We start from the raw sequence: 17,052 nt of genomic DNA, 5'->3' as shown, positions 1-17,052 counted from the left end.
CTGAGTAGGTGTCTTATCAGCAGCTCCAGTTGTTGTGGAGACGATTGGAATTAAGCACTGGAAGCTTTTTATTTATCTTACTTGCTTTATTCCTACAAGATTTTCAGCATATAAGCTTCTTTGTTCAGCTCAGAATTGGATACATTGCCAGGCATTGTAAAATTTACATCTTCCTTTTTTTATTATTTGTTCTTAAATTGGATTGAAAACAAAGTATGGTTTTAATTAAAGCTCTGCTTAACAATAGACAAATTTTCCATACAGTGGAATTTCTGAGCAGTTGTGAGGATTTTGCAAAGGCCTAATAGGTGACATTCACTGCTAAGCCCCAAGTAGAACTGCAATATACTTACCTGTGCTAAGTGTCTGCCTGACAATACTCACACAAAGAAAACTCTAATAATGCTGTCGAAATACTGACTTAGCCAACAAAACCCATGGAATGTAAAATGAAAGTTACCTTAAACTGGCTATGATATATAATAACTTACAAGTTCAAGGATAAATGTTGATGTTTAGAGAAGTAAAAGAAAAGAAAGGGCGGGCAGGGAGGGCAGGAGGGGCAAAAGGAGGGAGGGAGGGAGGGAGGAAGGGAGGGAGGGAGGGAGGGAGGGAGGAAGGAAGGAAGGAAGGAAGGCACAAAAAATATGGAATAGTGAATTAGAAATAAATTTCAGCCTTTCTATCAAGATTCATTCTACACTAGATATGCTGTAGATGACAAAAAGATGAAAAACAAAAACCAAACCAAACTTACTGGTCAGTCTGTTAAAGGCTGTTCAATAAACATTCCTATTCCAAAGACTGCTTGAGGCTTTTTTCTCTCCTTTCCTCAATATTTCACAACAGACATCTGCTGTTCAAACACAGATTTTTTCATTGCCTAATGAAACTGAAGATAGATGTTTTTTGGGATTCTTGCCAAAAATATTGTACTTATTGTAGAGGTCATAATGTGTAAGAAATGCATAGGCACTCCCCAGTCTGTGTTGAACAAAGGACCAATAATTATAACTTTCTAGGGAGTTGTCAAAAACATGTAGAGCACCTGTCCAGCACACTTCCCTTGTCACGTGCTTACATGTCAGTAGCCTGGAGGAGATGCTTTCAGGTGCTGAGAAGCAGGCTCTCCCTGTTTGGTAGTCTCCTGAGAGTAGGAGAAGATCAGCCAGGATTCCCTGCCTTGGTGAGAGAGAGAGAGAGCATGAAAAGTCACCCAACCAAGCAGTATTACAAATTGGTTAATTTCTAAGTACCCTGTAATGTAGTGTCATACCTGTCCAAAAAAATGTACCCTGAAGGTGTCTCAGCTTCCTACAAAGGCTGTTCCTATTGCTGAGTCATTCACATCTAAAATGGAAAATAATACAAAAAAATAAAAAAGGAAAAAGATGCTAAAGTAAAATCTCCCACATAAGGGAGTGAGATGATAGAGAAACTCATGAAAACAAAGTTCATTCTATTGCATGAAAAAAGTGCAAGGTAATTTTTAAAGCACTGAGTGTACTAACTGCCTGGTACTATGCTTTTTAGCTGAGTTATAATAAGAATCGATGTAGATGCTACAGTGAAAAAGCACATTATCATGAGGCTACGTCAAATGAACTGACTTTTTAACAGAGTCACAGTCCCACTTCAGAACAGGTCAGTGTTCAGAACACTGGGCTGCAGAGACCCCTGAAAATCTGAGAGACAGGATAACTTTTCTTTTTCACTATTTCCATGGAAGTTTCATGTATTTCATGTATTTCACTGCTTAGTCTGTGCTTTAACAAAAAAAAAATTTAAGAATTTTAACTTTTGCATGAGGAAAATTAACTGAGATATGGGGGGAAAAAAAGGAGCTTTGCTACAGTTTTTCAGTCCATAAAAGTCCCAGAAGCATTATAAAACAAGGCAATAATATAACTTGGGAAATTAATTTTTATTTAGCCACTCTACCAAAAAAAAAAAAAAAAAAAAAAATGCACCTCCAAAAAGTAGAAAGAACTTCTAAACAAACACAAAATATCTAATGTTATTTGCAGTATTTTAGACCATTAAAATGTGGGTATGCTGCTTTTGAAACTACTGCTTCATCACTTCTCCAATAATCTTAATTTGTCTAAAAGTCTGAGTGTTTGCCTCCTCTCTAAAGCTCTCCTTTCATCCATCTATTCTGCTACACTTAGCATAATTCCAAATACAGAAGAATAAATTTACAGGACACTTACAGGCATTGTGCTGTAAGATTCACATTTTGTTCAGACAAATCACCTTGTCTTTCTAGCGAGTATCTTTTGAGGTTGGTGTTGCTGAAGTACCTAAGCAATCAAGGTTTCTGAAACACATAAAAAATAAGAACTGCAGTATTAAATTAAACTCAGAGTTCAACTAGTCCTATATCTTTTCTTCCGACCTTCCCCAAAGCAAAAAAAAAAATCACACAGAAGGTGAATGTCATATAATCTATTCCTTCTATATCTCCTTGAATTTTAAAAAGCTAAAGATATTTTAAGTCTAGAAAGTGTGAATACAGTGGTCACCAGGCTCACATCAATACACAAAAACAAGCAAAAAGCAACATCTTTTTTTTTCTAACATGGATTTTCATTGGTTTCTCATGCACTGAGAAAATATATCCTATTACATTATAGATAAATCTGATGCCAAATGTAGTTTCTGAAAAGGAGAATATTTTTAGATTTTATGACAGAAAAAAAAATATGGCTTTAAAATGGGTAATCTTCTATTTCACTAAATGTGCTGCCTGACTGAGACCTTGTACGCCAAGCTTCAGCCTGAAGCAAATTGTTATAGTCGAGCTATTAACTTCTAAAAATAGGGGGATGTGATGGAAACATTAAGAAACCCACTACTGGGCACAACCACAATCCAGGGGAGGATGAAACAACACTCCTTTATTTTTCCTTCTTTACCTCATCACATTAGTGCAGTTTGTGGCACTGAACTGTGTCTGTGCTAAATGCATTTTGTTTAGCCACTTTCCTTCTCAACACCAGCTTATGATGGTAATATTTAATCTGTCTCTCCCTCTCTCTTGTTTTTGAAGAAACTTAATAGCAGCCAAATACTTCAGGTCAGGCACTTGCCATTTGTGACTTAGTACTTAAAGCAGGTGCAGCTTCCTGTGGGAGAAAGCAGACAGGCTGGAGGATTGCAAGAGTGATCTGAAATTAAAATGCTTTGCAACAGAAGTTGTTTGCATTTTCACTTGAAGCATTTTGAGAAACAGAAGAGTAGAGTTACATTTTGTAACAAAATGTGCAGCAGTGATTTGCTTTTCTGTCACGAACTGTGTATTCTCTTTGTTTTATTGTAGTGTACAAAATTTCTCATCATCTGCTATTTATTTTACATTCAGCACAGTAAAACCAAAGAACAACTGACTCATGAGTCAGCAGGTGGGTGCCCCTCTCCAGAGGCATTCCATGCTTTTTTGCCAAACCATTTAGCACATCTGCAGCCTTCACTAAATCATTTTTAAAAGTAATATCAGTAATAAGAGTCAGAGAGCCTTGAAAGGTATGTGTGGTATGTGTTCTGCAAACAGGCTCTCAACAAAAATCCCCAGAGCTAGGAACAACAGTAAAAATCATCTCAAAGGAGCAGTAGAGAGTGAAGAAAATGGATCTTGGTATAGAGGACATGCTATTTATGGAGGTCAATCTGCATCAGCGACATAACATTTCAGGGCTATTCAGCTATAAGCACATTCTCATCAGTCGTGCAGGGTTTTAAGGAAAAGATCAAAAGATGAGCACACACAACGAGTGTGTGTGAGTGCTTCTCACTAACAGACTGCTTTTCTACTTTGACCACAGAGAGGTGTGTTGCAATCAAGGCAAAGGCAAACTGGAAAACAGGCCTTAACACTCCACAAGGAAAAACTAAATCAATACACTTCAGTTCCAGAAAATGCCCTGCTTTGCAGGAATTTTTAGAAGTGTCAAGAAACTTAGAAGCCTGCTAGTGCCTGTGGTCCTGAGTCACCTGGACAGCCTAAAAGTCACTGTCCATGCGCTTCTGGACCAGCCCAAATTCTGCAAATGTTTCACTGCAGGTAGATACCAATTTGGATATAGACAGCCTGTAAAAATCAAGTTAAAGTCTCCTGGAGTGTGTATAGAACAAGAGATCTGTCCTTGTGCACAAACCTGCTCTTCAGAAATGCTTAGGTAAATAAGCAACTTGTTAAAGTATTTTGCCTGCTTATGGGGACAAGATATTATACTCTCAGAATACCACTTCTAAATGTATCTCAATCCCTTTGGTAACCCTTTGGTTATTTGACAAGCAGGGTAATAATTTGTCATGCCAGAGTCTTTTATGTGTTTTTCAGAAATCTTATTTACTTCTGAAATCATGTTTTTTGGATATTTTCTGGCTTCTGTGTCTGCTGTTCTTAAAGTGCTACCATACCATGCTTCCAATCATCTGGTCATCTCAGCAAAACTGCCTCATTTACTTGCCCAAGAGCATATGACATTGTAAATCACCTCCTATAAATTTCTGTCAATATAGTTTAGACAATACACAGAACAGTTCTCCCACAAAATTTTTTAATTTCTCTTCAATTTCAATAAGGTGAATATTTATCTGTCTCCACACCCTTTGTTGTTTTAGTCTGTATTGGCACCTGGAAGCTCCAGAGAACCTAATAGAAAACCAATTCTTTCATGTGACACAGATTTTGCAATGTTTGTCAAAATATTTATTACTTCTTATTTAAAGTAATACAGTCCAGGTCTTGAAATACTAAAACAGTTGTTCTGAATACTGAATTTCAGTAAGTATGGAGTGCTCCATGTTTCAAAAATATTATACTCTCCAGATAAAGGTACCTGACTTAGTATAGTTTCAAATGTTGAAATTACTTTTTTTTCTTTAGGATTTTATGGGCATTTTGTGGATTTCTGTGAGGTCCAAGAAACAAAGCAGAAGCAAGGAAGCAACTATGTTTTTTGGAGTGTTGAAATTTTATGTAGACCATAAAATAAAGCTGAAGATAAAATGTTGCCAAAAAAAAAAAAAAAAAAAGAGAATGAACATGAGGTAAAAAAAAAAAAAAACCACCAAAAAAAACAGGAATCCTGAAGGAACAGTAAAAAGAAGTAGAAAGGAAAATAAAGAAGCCATAGAATCTACAGAATTTTAATGTACAGGAAAGATTAAATTGATTTTTTAGTAGCTTTCAACTTGCAAACTTTCATGCAAATTAAGAAGTATGCCCCAGATTCACCAGTGACATAATTCCACAAGGACAATTATAACTGATAAGTGTAAATCATGTTCAGTTAATTGGAAGTAATGGATAGAACAAAGTAAACAGATAAGGTTATATATACATATATATATATAAACACAAAATAGAAAAAATATATATAAAAATGCAAAATATGTTTTTGCCGCAAAACACAACATGTGTTTTGATAATAACAGAATAACAGATAGTAATTGGTAAGTATGTTTTTAAGAGGTAAGGATGGGTAGAAATGAAAAAAAGGAAAAACAATAGACCACTTTGTAGATACACTCCCAAGCAGACCAAAACTGCCTGCTGTGTTTACACAAGAGAGCACAGCAGCTTTATGGAGGAGAGGCATTCACCAAGATGTCATGCCAGCATGCTGGTCCTGGTTAGTGCATACAGAATTCATGCCATGTCCTGTTCCTCCTTGCCTTCACTCCTGCAGCAGTGGCCAAAAAGATACAGGAGAGTGACAGTTGTGGGTTGTTGCTGTTCATGATTGTGAAAATAAAAGAGCTCACTTCCTGGCAGCTGATTCTGCTCTGCAGGCACAACGTAAAAATTTCTTAAAGGGAAGAAAGAAATGCTCTGAAGAGCATCCTGGAGCAATACAATAGTGAGATAAATAAAAGACCTTTGAGGCAAGAATGTTCATTCTATGGGTTTGAAGAGGAAGCAGTATTTTTATAAACATTTCTCTTGGAACAAGGAGAAGATGAGAAATGCAGAACCTTTCAGCCTTACCTGCAGCTGAACAGCTGGTACTGACAGTGATTTTACTGTATAGGACTGTGATGACTGTGTCAGACCTTATCAGAAGTTATTTCAAGTCTTCAGATTGTCCCTTAGAGCAGGAACTATTCTTCACTACAGCCTGACACTTTCATATTATTTGCTTTGGTTTTTAAACACATTTTATGTCTCTATAAAACCTTGCAACTTGCACCATCATTTACATCTCTACAGAGGGCTACACATACCAAAATAACCCCCAGATGATCTTGACAAGATATACTTTTTTTCCTTCACTGTCTCTATATGGGAAAGTTACCAGGCAAGTACAATCATCTCAGTGTCCGTGTGCATGTCAGCTACCTTCAGTGAATCCTGAAGGGAGATGCATCCCTCAAGTGTATTTGCAAACTGACCATGCTGAAAAGCAGCAGCCCAAGTATGAAATGAATGTGCTTCCCATTTGTAAGATACACAAGCACTTTAAGAGCATTTGGAACTACCTTTCCCTTTGCAGACAGTTGGCTGATTTGATCAGATTACGTTTTCAAAAAGTGACTCCAGAACAGAGTTGAATTGAATACCATTTAAACTTGTTTCTTTTCCACCTAGACTTATTGGAAACTCCTGATCCACCCAGATAAATTCATACAGAAATTTGAGCATCTAATTGTGACTTAATGTCTAATGTCTTAATGTCTAATCAGAGTGCCTAGAGTTACTGAACTACAGATTCAACACTCAGATACTCTCTTGTGTTGTAAATACCTCATATCTCTCTAGTATCTACATTTATGGTACAGTCACAGGGACACACTCTGCAGATCTTGCTGAGTGCTTCACAGCACTTGGTGTCTCCTACACTTAGGAAGACTTCTCATCAACTCCCTGGAGGAATAAGGTATTGAATCTAATGAATCAATTGGGCAGAAAATAGAAAAAAAATTATTGATTTTTCACTTGGTGGGTTAAGATCTCATATGGGATATGCAAAGTCAGATTCTTTTGTGCATTGTGGGGTTTGGTGTTTGGGGTGGTGTTTTTGTATATGCAATTATTTTTTTTTTGAGCTAGAGTAATGAAATTATTAATTCCTTCAGACTGTTGCTTTATGGCATTTTGGTTTTTTTAACTTGGGCTGTAGGAAACCTGGATTTATGTTTCTGTTCTAAGCTATGCCACTGGGACTGCAAGATGAGGCACAACCTTGTCCCAGTGACTACTGTCTTGACTATCCATAGATGTCAGGGAAGTCTTTGCCTGCCTCCCAGGAGAAGAGCTGGCCATAAGTACTTAATTCTACAAAGTTTATAACTGACAATCTGATATCAGAGGGATTTCCAGTGGGAAATCACTGCCTCCCTGTGTTCTGGAATATGATGTCTGACCATGTTCAACTCTTGGGGGTTAAGGCCTCCTCTCTATTTTCAGATTCTCAAAGTAACTAGTCTGCTCAAGCAGCTGACTCCTGCTTATGTATTTTTTTAATATTATCTCTTGTCATTGTAGGCAGAAAATGCCTGGGGATTTGCAGGAATGGGGAGGGTGAAGCATATTCTTCAAAAGAACCTATGGACCTATGTCTCTGTGCTTAACTATCATAAACAATTTATTTTCCAAAATAAATTCAGATAATCTAAATATCTCCCGTTTTGTTTCTCCTGATTGACAATCTTGCCCTCAAAGCACAAGGCCATATTTCAGTGTTATCAGTGAAATGTACTTTAACACTTTAAGTCAGCAATCTGTTTGAGAAGAGGGTTTTGCCTTTCCCAGAAGCACAGCAGGGAGGCTGTGGCCACCTCCCTCACTTCAAGTTTAAAGAACAAGCAGAAGCAGAACACTTCAATCACAAGGATGAACTTAAAAGGATATCCAGTTAGGTGTACAGTGCAGGTGTTTCATTTCCATGTAACAGAGACAAAGTGTTTCAAGAGTGACATTTCCTTGCCCAAGTGTGGGTTTCTCTGAGTAGCAAACCCTTAATGTGTGTCTCTCCCATAACCAGGCTCACCAGAACTGCACTGCAGCCAGCAAATAATTTCCTAATACATTCAGGTTCGTATTCAAATCCAAATCTTTTGTCTTTGATCAGAACAAAACAAACAAAACACCCCAAACAAACACAAACAAACAGAAACAATTGCTGCTGTTATTTCAGGTTGGGGTTAATAGTATTATCCAGTACCTTAACTTTTATAGATTAAAGAAAAAGAAATTGCATCATGCACCAGCATCGAATTCAGTACAGAATTTGTCTCATTAGAACTGCATTTAAAGGTTTAGTGAAGCTATTAGTGATTATTTTTCTGGTGCCTGTAAAAATATCTTTTTCTGTGGAAAAAAGCTAAAGTTGTATAGTTTTAATTATCATCTCCTCTAGCATAACAGCACCAAAGGAGGGAAATGTAACACTAAATGTAATGAAAAAGCAACAGTGTTTGGATAATATTGCAGAAGAAATCGAATATTGTGAAGCATGGAATTACATATCAGAAATCTCATATAAATTTAAATGAAATGTTATAATGGGAAGCCTTTTAATCTAATGAAAACATATGAATTTGCAAAGGACAATGTCTCTCATTTAAACTATCAAATTTTATAAAATGATCCCTGAAAGGTTTAGGTCTAATTATATTTAAGAAAAAAAACAGTTGACAGAGAAATGTAATAATCTTCTTGAAGAGAACTAACAGAAAAAATTAATTATACCAAAATGCTACAGCAGGGAAAATGAGGCTGATATGCCTTGTTTACCAGTGTAGAAACACATTCAGCAAACCAGCTATTGAAACATCAATTTTTTTAATCAGTATTTTTTCATCAGTATATCAAATGTTCAAGTGACTGTTGTTTGGAATATCCTTTCTTCAAGACTCATTGAGTGTGACTACCTACAATAAATCCAACACTTAACTATATAAACCAATGAACACTAAAGGACTTCCCTCAGATACACTTCTTACAGTGATGCTCATATTAGTTAATTAAATAATTAGACATTTTGGCAAGTAATCTGGCACTGTATCTCCTGTTAATGGCAGAGATAAATGAAACCTTTATGCTTGCATAGTTCTATATATTTCTATTCTAGGCTTTCTGGCAAGATGAAAAACCTGTTTCAAAATTGTTACTCTTTTTTTAGCCTGTCGTCTTAAATGAACCCAATAGGTGACAATGCCTGATGATACTTAAATTTTTATTATTTGGTTTGTTTCTAATCAATAAAAACTGGGAAAGTGGAGAGTTCTGTATTCATATTGTATGATTATGTGACTATCTCCCTTTCAAAAAATGTGAAATTATAATATTCCTTCAATAAAAAGAAAACAATACTCCCTTTTAAAATTATCATGTACTAGTTGGGTGCAGATTTTAGCACATATTTTTTATGCTAACTACACTACTTCCGAATATGATCAAATATATGTTGTCTGCCCCCAGTCTGGTATTATTTTTAAATGTGGAGGGAATGTTTCGGTGTCAACCAAATTTGAAAAAGCACAGGCTTTTTTCCTCTGCTGTTCTCTAAATCATCTTAGTGCTAATTTTGACTTCAAGCAGATTTATGATAAAAGTAACTATATAAGTTTTAAGTATCAAAAAATATTCTAGACTTATTCTGTTTGAATTATACTCCAGGTCTTGAAGAAAGTTTTAAAGGGCTTAGCTCATTGGAAGTCATTATGCTTTTCATAGGCAGTCAGAACAAATGTTATTAAAATGAATATCTCAGTAAGATTCAATTATTTATCACAGGTTTTGCTTATAATGATACCACTTTCCTATTTTTATCATCCTGACAAAAAAATTGTAGGAAATAATAGTTAGTCACAAACTAGTATTATTCAACCTCAGAAAAAAAAAAAAAAAAAAGAGTTTACTTTGCGTCGCAGATTTTTTCCTGAGAGGGCCACAGTCCCATTTCAGAGGAGGTGGAGGGTCAGTGGAGATCTTGCAAGCCACCTCCAATAAGATTATGGAATGACTTGGGACAAATTTAGGGGTGATAGAAGCAAAGTAATATTAAGTATTCTGTATGCTTTCCTGTAAAACAGAAGATGGATTAAAAAGTAAACCTCAAGGAAAGAATCTACCCTGCAAGGACAAGGGTCAGGAAGGAGATTTGTTTGCAATTTATATTTTAATTTTTAATTTCTAACAGATCTGACTTTTGCTATTAGCTCCCTCATACCTGTTTGTTTGTGTCATAATAAAACCCAGCTTTACAGAAACAAAGGTATAATAGTTTTTTGAATATTGCAGAAGTAGGGCTGAGGTCATGGTATGTCTGAGCTTCAGAAGCTTAAGCTCCTTACACCAGCCAAAATGTCACCTGTCCTCTGTTATGCATATCTCCAGGTTATTATAAATATTCTTCCATCATTTTTTCCCCATGTAGGTCTTGTCTCAACAAACTGACCAGTGGAGGGCACCCTAGAAACTTGGCAGGCTACATGTACCCTAAATATCATACTATTAAATAATAATTGTAAAGGACAATTTACACAGAGAGGAGACTGACAACCAGGTGCTATGTAGAGTGGGTGCTTCTATACCCTAACAGAGTAACTCTTAATAGCATAGTTTTAATATATTCACATGTAATCCCAGAGCTAAATTTAATTCCCTGGCAATCATCTATTAAGCAATGTAGAAATAATTATTAAATCTTAGAGATCCACCAGAGGTCTTTTGAAGAATTGGACAACTACAGCTAACCAGCATAAGTTTTTCCTTATTAAAAGCCAAATGTGATTAGCTTGGTTTCAAGAGAGATTTTTGTTGCAAAATTTTTGGAAACCTGTTTTAAACATTTCATTCACAAAAATTGATAAAATATTTGGCATTTCTTATTAAATGTTAATTTATCCATTAATTTGGAATCTTTCATGTAGGGAAGAATTGTATTTTATTTCCTTTATTTCTATTCACTTATTTTTCATCTGAATATTATTCTGTTATAGGTCAAGAGGGGCAGTGCAATACTGTTCACTACAGCATATTATTTCTTTAATATTCTCTTTGTCATTTTTAAAATATTAGGACAATTTTGTCCTAGAAAAAATCAAAACATCCCAATTTCTAGATGAATGCCCTCTTTCCTTGACAAGAAATGAATGTGTCCAAAGTCTACAGAAATGGGCAGAAGTCTTGCAGTTCCTATTGAGATGACTTGAACCAATCATAGAGAGCAGTGCTTCAAAAAATGAAATTTAGCACAGGAGAATTAATCTCCCAAGTCTCTTTCTGCAGCTAATGGAGAGATGGAAGCATCTCTACAGGCAATTCAGAAGAGGATTCAATAATCATCAGAGGAGGAATAATACTGAATCTGATTTTAGATTTTTCCTTGCCCTCCAGTGGAACCTATCTCTCCCTGTTGAACACCTTGAACTGGGGGACATTAGCACATTTACACCCCTAAGGCTGGACTGTTTCAAGATAACACAGACACAAGCTAATCTAAAGCATACACTCAAATAATGGCATCTGTAGGAGTTGTCTTGACTTATTTCTACATATAAATTTTTATAATCTGAAACATCAAGTATTTCTATTGTTTTGACCCCAGCCATCAGAAATAAACAATAAATAAAGTAATATTAATATGTCAAGATGCAGTTTTATAATAATGTTGTATATCTACACATATGCAATCTTTGATTTTTGGGAGGAAGAAAACCTTTTTAACAAGTTGTGTAAACTTGTCACTTGAAAGTGACTTTTACTTTTCCTTAGTCAAAGAGATTTAAAGAGAAATACTGGCTTCACCAAGGCAGGATTTGGTGGGTAGGTTCAAGAAAAGAAAAAATGCAAGTAATTCTGCTTTTACATGAATTCCCCTTTTGATTATTTCATGCTCCTCATGACACTGTGACAATTAATGAATATTGACAGCACCATAGCACTAACAACTGCACCTCAGCAGTCTCCATGAAAGAGACCTTAGTGTTGGAAATTAATTTCTTACAAGGTGAAAACTCCATTTTCTTTCCACTCCAGCAGATAAAAACTGAATGTTTGATTTAGGCTGTGTACAGCACATAGTACCATGAGCATTCTCTTCCAATTGCATTCCCACTGCTCTCTGCCAATGACAAAGCAAAAGGCAACCAATACAACAGTTCTTATGGAACATCCTAGTTAGATGTGAAAAAAATCAAGGAATATTCTAACCATTATTTGTATCAGTGGATCCAGCCTTGTTCCACAGGGTGCATTTTTAAGACTCCAGCTCCACGGCTGCAGACTCAGCCGTGCCCTGTGGCGGCTCAGCTGGGGATGTCTGGATCTGGCTGTGCCCAGTATGGGCCAGCCTTGGCCACTACCCACAAAGGCCACCCTGCAGCCCCCACTTCCACTGGGCACCTGCTCTGAGTGCAACCACTTGCCTTACAAGACTATAAAAAAAGATTTTTTTCCCTTGGTATTATATCTTAAACCCACTAACACCCATGACGAAACTTCAGTACTATTTTTATCCATTACATTTGGCTTTGTTTAGTCAAAACAATCTGGTTCAGCAAATTGGAAGTTCCTTTCTTTTAAACTTCCTTTCTGTTTTACCAAAGCCCTCATTGTTTCTGCACTTATAACTGTGACTGAAAGAATGCAAATCCTTGAAATGTTTATCCTTACTATCTCTTGTTTATTTCATTTTCCCTCAGCTTATAAAAAATAATTTTTATGAATCTAAATTTGTTAAGATTTAATGACATTTAATTTGGATGCTTTGTTAAAATCCAATTTCACCACAGCTAAACTGTGCATCTTTTGAGCAATTCCATACAAAATCTTTTTTTTTTCTAGCTAAGTAAATCCTTTCTATTTCAAGGAAGCCCATTGCTCTAGACTTTGGTTGGCATTTTTGATTTTGACTTTTCACAGTTTTAGCAGAAGTTCAAACTAAGAAGCAGAGATTCCAGAGTAAGGGGGTAGTTTCATGGCAGTAGTACTGGACGCCTTGGAGTCCAAAACCAGTAACCCCTGAGGAAAGGGCTGATAAGCACAGACAAGTGCAAAAGCATAGATGATAGAAATCATCAAGATTAAAAGGAAGAAGAAAAGAATTTTGAGCACTTCCTTGACCAAGCTAAAGAATAGGCTACTAGTGCCTTCAGTCAGTGAAACAGATGAAGGTGAAATTCATTTGGAAAAGATGAAGAAAAAAGTTGAAGGCTAGATTATTCATGTTTTGCACACAGCTAATTTCCCATGATAATGCAATTCCATTGGTAGACAGATAGACCAATACAATAGGAAATAAAATAAAGAACATTCTTTTACATTATGAATATGCCTAAGGCCTGTTAAAGCAAAGATGATGACAGAAATCTGTGAGGCTGTATTGGATAATGTTTAATTACTTGTATCAGGTCTGATTGTTCTACTGTCTTTTGTTTGAATAACTCTTCAATGAATATTTTTATGTGACTTAAAATAAGTGAGCGATGGTTACCATTGATAGAAAAATTGATTGAGAACAGAACAACTACTAGTCATTCTTTGGACTTCCCAGAGGACCTAATCTGGTAAAACGTATCATGGTTGCTCAAGTAGGGATTTCAGAGACAGATTTAAGGACTATTACACACAGGAGGCACTTTACCTTTAATGAACACACACGGCATTAACAACCTGTCATGTAACAGATGTAGAGCACACAACAAATACTTAGAGACACTATTCCAAGGAGAACAAGTCACCATATTTTTTGTCCTTTTGATATACAACTGTGATTAGATAAGCTACATTCATTTTATGTGACAAAGGCTGCATTGTGTTTGTATTTGTTCTGGGAACAGCATTCAAACTTTTGAGGGTATCATTCTGTGCTTTGTGTGTAAAAAACAATTTATATTTTTACTAATGAAACAAAGATGTGAGTTAAAGGCGATATGTAGTTTATTTTAAGTGACTAAAATGCTTTTTATGTGCTGAATTTCCCAAATAGTAAGGGTAATGGGAACAATCTTCACTTAAATTAATTCATTTCTTTTGTGTCTGTGCAGCACAGGCCACTTGAAAACCAGAATAATGTACTCATTTTGTGATGCACCAGCTTTCCTGCAATCTGCAGTCTAATATCACACCCAGGAAGGAACCTCAATTAGACACAATGAAATAATTTGGGTAAATAAAGGAATTTTATACTGGTCAAATTTAAGAGTCACATCTAGAGGATCTAGAATGAATGTTTTGTTAAAAAACGGTATGATTAAGATTTTATCTTAATGTGTGCTAAATTTTAAAATAATTTAGAATTAAACTTTTTTAGGTTTAGAAGGTTTTCTGCCTCCCACATATATTCAGATACTGAGACACATTTCCTTGTGTCAATAGCTAGGTTATCAGATCAATCAGACAGAACCTTCATGTCTAGTTGCTAATTATTCTTTATTACATTTCATATTATTTCTAATGTATATGAGCAGTTCTGAGGAGTTATAATCCCTTTTACTACACTACCATTATCATTTTATATACCCAGAAGATTTTATAATCGCAGGAGAAAAAAAAATAATTTAAATAACGAGAAATATCTCAAGAGTTTTCTTTCTAAAGACATGACTGCAGAAAAAAAAAATTTCCCAACCATAATATGACCTAGAAGACTTTTTTTTTGTGTGTGTTAAGAGATGTACAGCCCAGACAAGCTTACTCACCCTGAATTGAGGCTCTGGTATTTAAATACTACAGCTTAAGGACACAATTGGTTTAAACTCATGAAAGTCTTTGAGCAGTAACAGTTTGCAGGCACTTTACACAATGTACAGCAATTTGATTTTCAGCTTGGCACTTTGTCTCATTACCCTCTTGTCACTCTAAAATTTACAGCAGGTGACAAAAATTTTGCCTCATATAGAAAAAGTATGAATTCTGTATAACATAGATAATGCTGATTGATAGAATTTGTTACCTAATATTCAAGCAGATGGGTGAGGACTTTACTATCTTCCTTATCAAACTACATCACACCCATTGCTTTGTACCCTAGTTAAAACTATCCAGAGATTATCTTCATTATGCAGCCAATACTCAATAGCATTTGGTGTGGTTTGCTTTTCTAAGAGAAATGCTTCTGACAAAGAGAAAAAAATTACAAATCAGAGACAGCAAAGACCAATGTTGTCATGGCACCATGACAAAGTGCATGAAATGTAACACAGTAGTTTCCCAGCTGCTCCACTTCTGGGGTCACAGTCTTCCTTCCAGTGGCAAAAAAAACCTAGAGGGTTCTGTGCTAAGCTCTTCCAGGAACTAACTACACACAGTGTAGATTAAACATATTTTACCCAAAACAAGCACTGAACACTGGAACATAAACTCTCCTTATGTGTTGATAAGCTCTCTTTTAATGTCTTTTTTTAAAATTTTTTAATAAGCCATCATAGAGTCATTCTTAATCTTTCACTTTGTAAGATAAATAACCTTATTATCAGGAGCTTTTTGCTTTGCAGTGGCCTTTAGCTGTGTTTATGCAGACCAGTGGCACTTCCCTGATTCCTTTCTTTTTTATCATCAAGACTTTTGAGAGGACATTTGAGAATTGACTTACATAATAACAAGAAATTGCAGAGGTATTTTATCAATGGTAGTCTTGGTTTCTGCTTTATGCCATGAAGTATGAACTAACCAGACCACAGAGAACCATTTCAGATTTTTAATTTTTCCTGAATTTTATAAGTAGTTAATGATCCAGCTATCCATTTTACAGTGTAATTTGACAACCTGGAGTTTGTAAATTTGCTCTATCTGCATAACTGACTAGGAGCATGGATTTGTAGATGCTACTTTTTCCCAAGTTTACTAATATAAACACTGGATACCATTCTTCCTTTTTTTCCTCCCAAAGTTATTTCTAACTCAAAAAATGATAGAACTGTCTTTTGGGGTTTTATAAGAAAAAATGCTCCTCCCCTTACTATTTTGCCTAAATGATATTTCCTAAAAGATGCATAAATGGTGATTTTAAAATTCTAGTCATGTGAACCATCCCCTCAGGTTTCTGTTATACCAATGAGGTTGTGTTTATGCTCATAAATAAGCAATTCCAATTATGCTTGTTTATTACCCAAGCTCCTATCACTGGTGTATAGGCAATTAAAGATTAAAGAATTTCTTCTCTCATCGTCCTTTGGTGTCTTGATTAATTTTGTTCTCAGCATCACAATTCTGTACTGAAAGTTCATGTGTTTTCTCTTTTCACCCTTCTCTTTTATTTGATGCCATCCTAACCACTGCAGTATACTTCTTTGGTAGTTGCCTCAGTGATGTTTTCCTCGGAACGTTAAAAGGTTTCTAGGACTTCCTAATGCCTATGTTGAAATTAATTCTCAGAACTGATTGCCATTTTATTAGCAGAGTAATTCCTTAAAAGAAATGCATAGCTTATTGGCAGACAGCAATGTGATGCCTCTTTACTTTTTAAGGAAGCAAACAATCTACTTCAGCATTGTTCTTTTTGTGACACATTTCCCAGCTTTTCCATCAGGATAAGTTCTAGTATGACAAAATACTTACTAGTATCAAGCAATCCACTTGAAATTGTCATATATATTAACTTTTAACTGGAGTGCTGCTGGACCATTTCAGGGCAGACTGAATCAAATGTCACTTCATATAAGCAAAATCATGCTCAAACTCCTATCATATCAAAGCAAAATAAATTGTGGTGTGGTAGCATGAATTCCTTTTGCCAAGCTGTCATGCAAAAAAAATTGAACAATTCACAAAAACAATTACATTCATGGGCAGTCATTCTTAAGCGTGCCATTTCTTAAGAAAGTTTTATAATTCAAGTAGTGAGTTTAATTAGTGTTCAAATTATCAAAAAGAGAGCTCTGCTTAAATAATGATGTGATTTTACTAGCAACTGTTTTACCACAGGAAAATTATTGAAATAGAAAACTTCCTAAGACAACTAATCAAACTTGAACCAATACAGATGCCACTATATTTTTATGCAGGTAAACGTGATTGCTTTTGTCATGCAAGCAGAGTTTATAGCACATCTTTTGTGAGTACACAAGGATCTTAATAAATCTCAATTATGTTTTTCA

The 17,052-nt window shown here is 35.5% G+C and overlaps 1 long non-coding RNA gene across 1 annotated transcript in view; it reads right to left on the bottom strand.

The window, feature by feature from the left end:
* Window positions 1-17,052, bottom strand: part of LOC110470852 (uncharacterized) — a 113,942-nt gene that overhangs the window by 18,163 nt on the left and 78,727 nt on the right. Inside the window, exons 9-10 of the long non-coding RNA XR_014954387.1 lie at window positions 1,277-2,320; window positions 1,082-1,182 (exon numbers count right to left, since the gene is read on the bottom strand). This is a non-coding gene — a long non-coding RNA (uncharacterized LOC110470852). The remainder of the gene's footprint in view (window positions 1-1,081; window positions 1,183-1,276; window positions 2,321-17,052) is intronic.

The sequence above is a fragment of the Lonchura striata genome, chromosome 1 (genome assembly GCF_050655825.1).
Source record: "Lonchura striata isolate lonStrDom1 chromosome 1, ASM5065582v1, whole genome shotgun sequence".
Lineage (NCBI taxonomy): Eukaryota > Metazoa > Chordata > Aves > Passeriformes > Estrildidae > Lonchura > Lonchura striata.
This window is presented reverse-complemented; position numbering and strand designations above follow the sequence as displayed.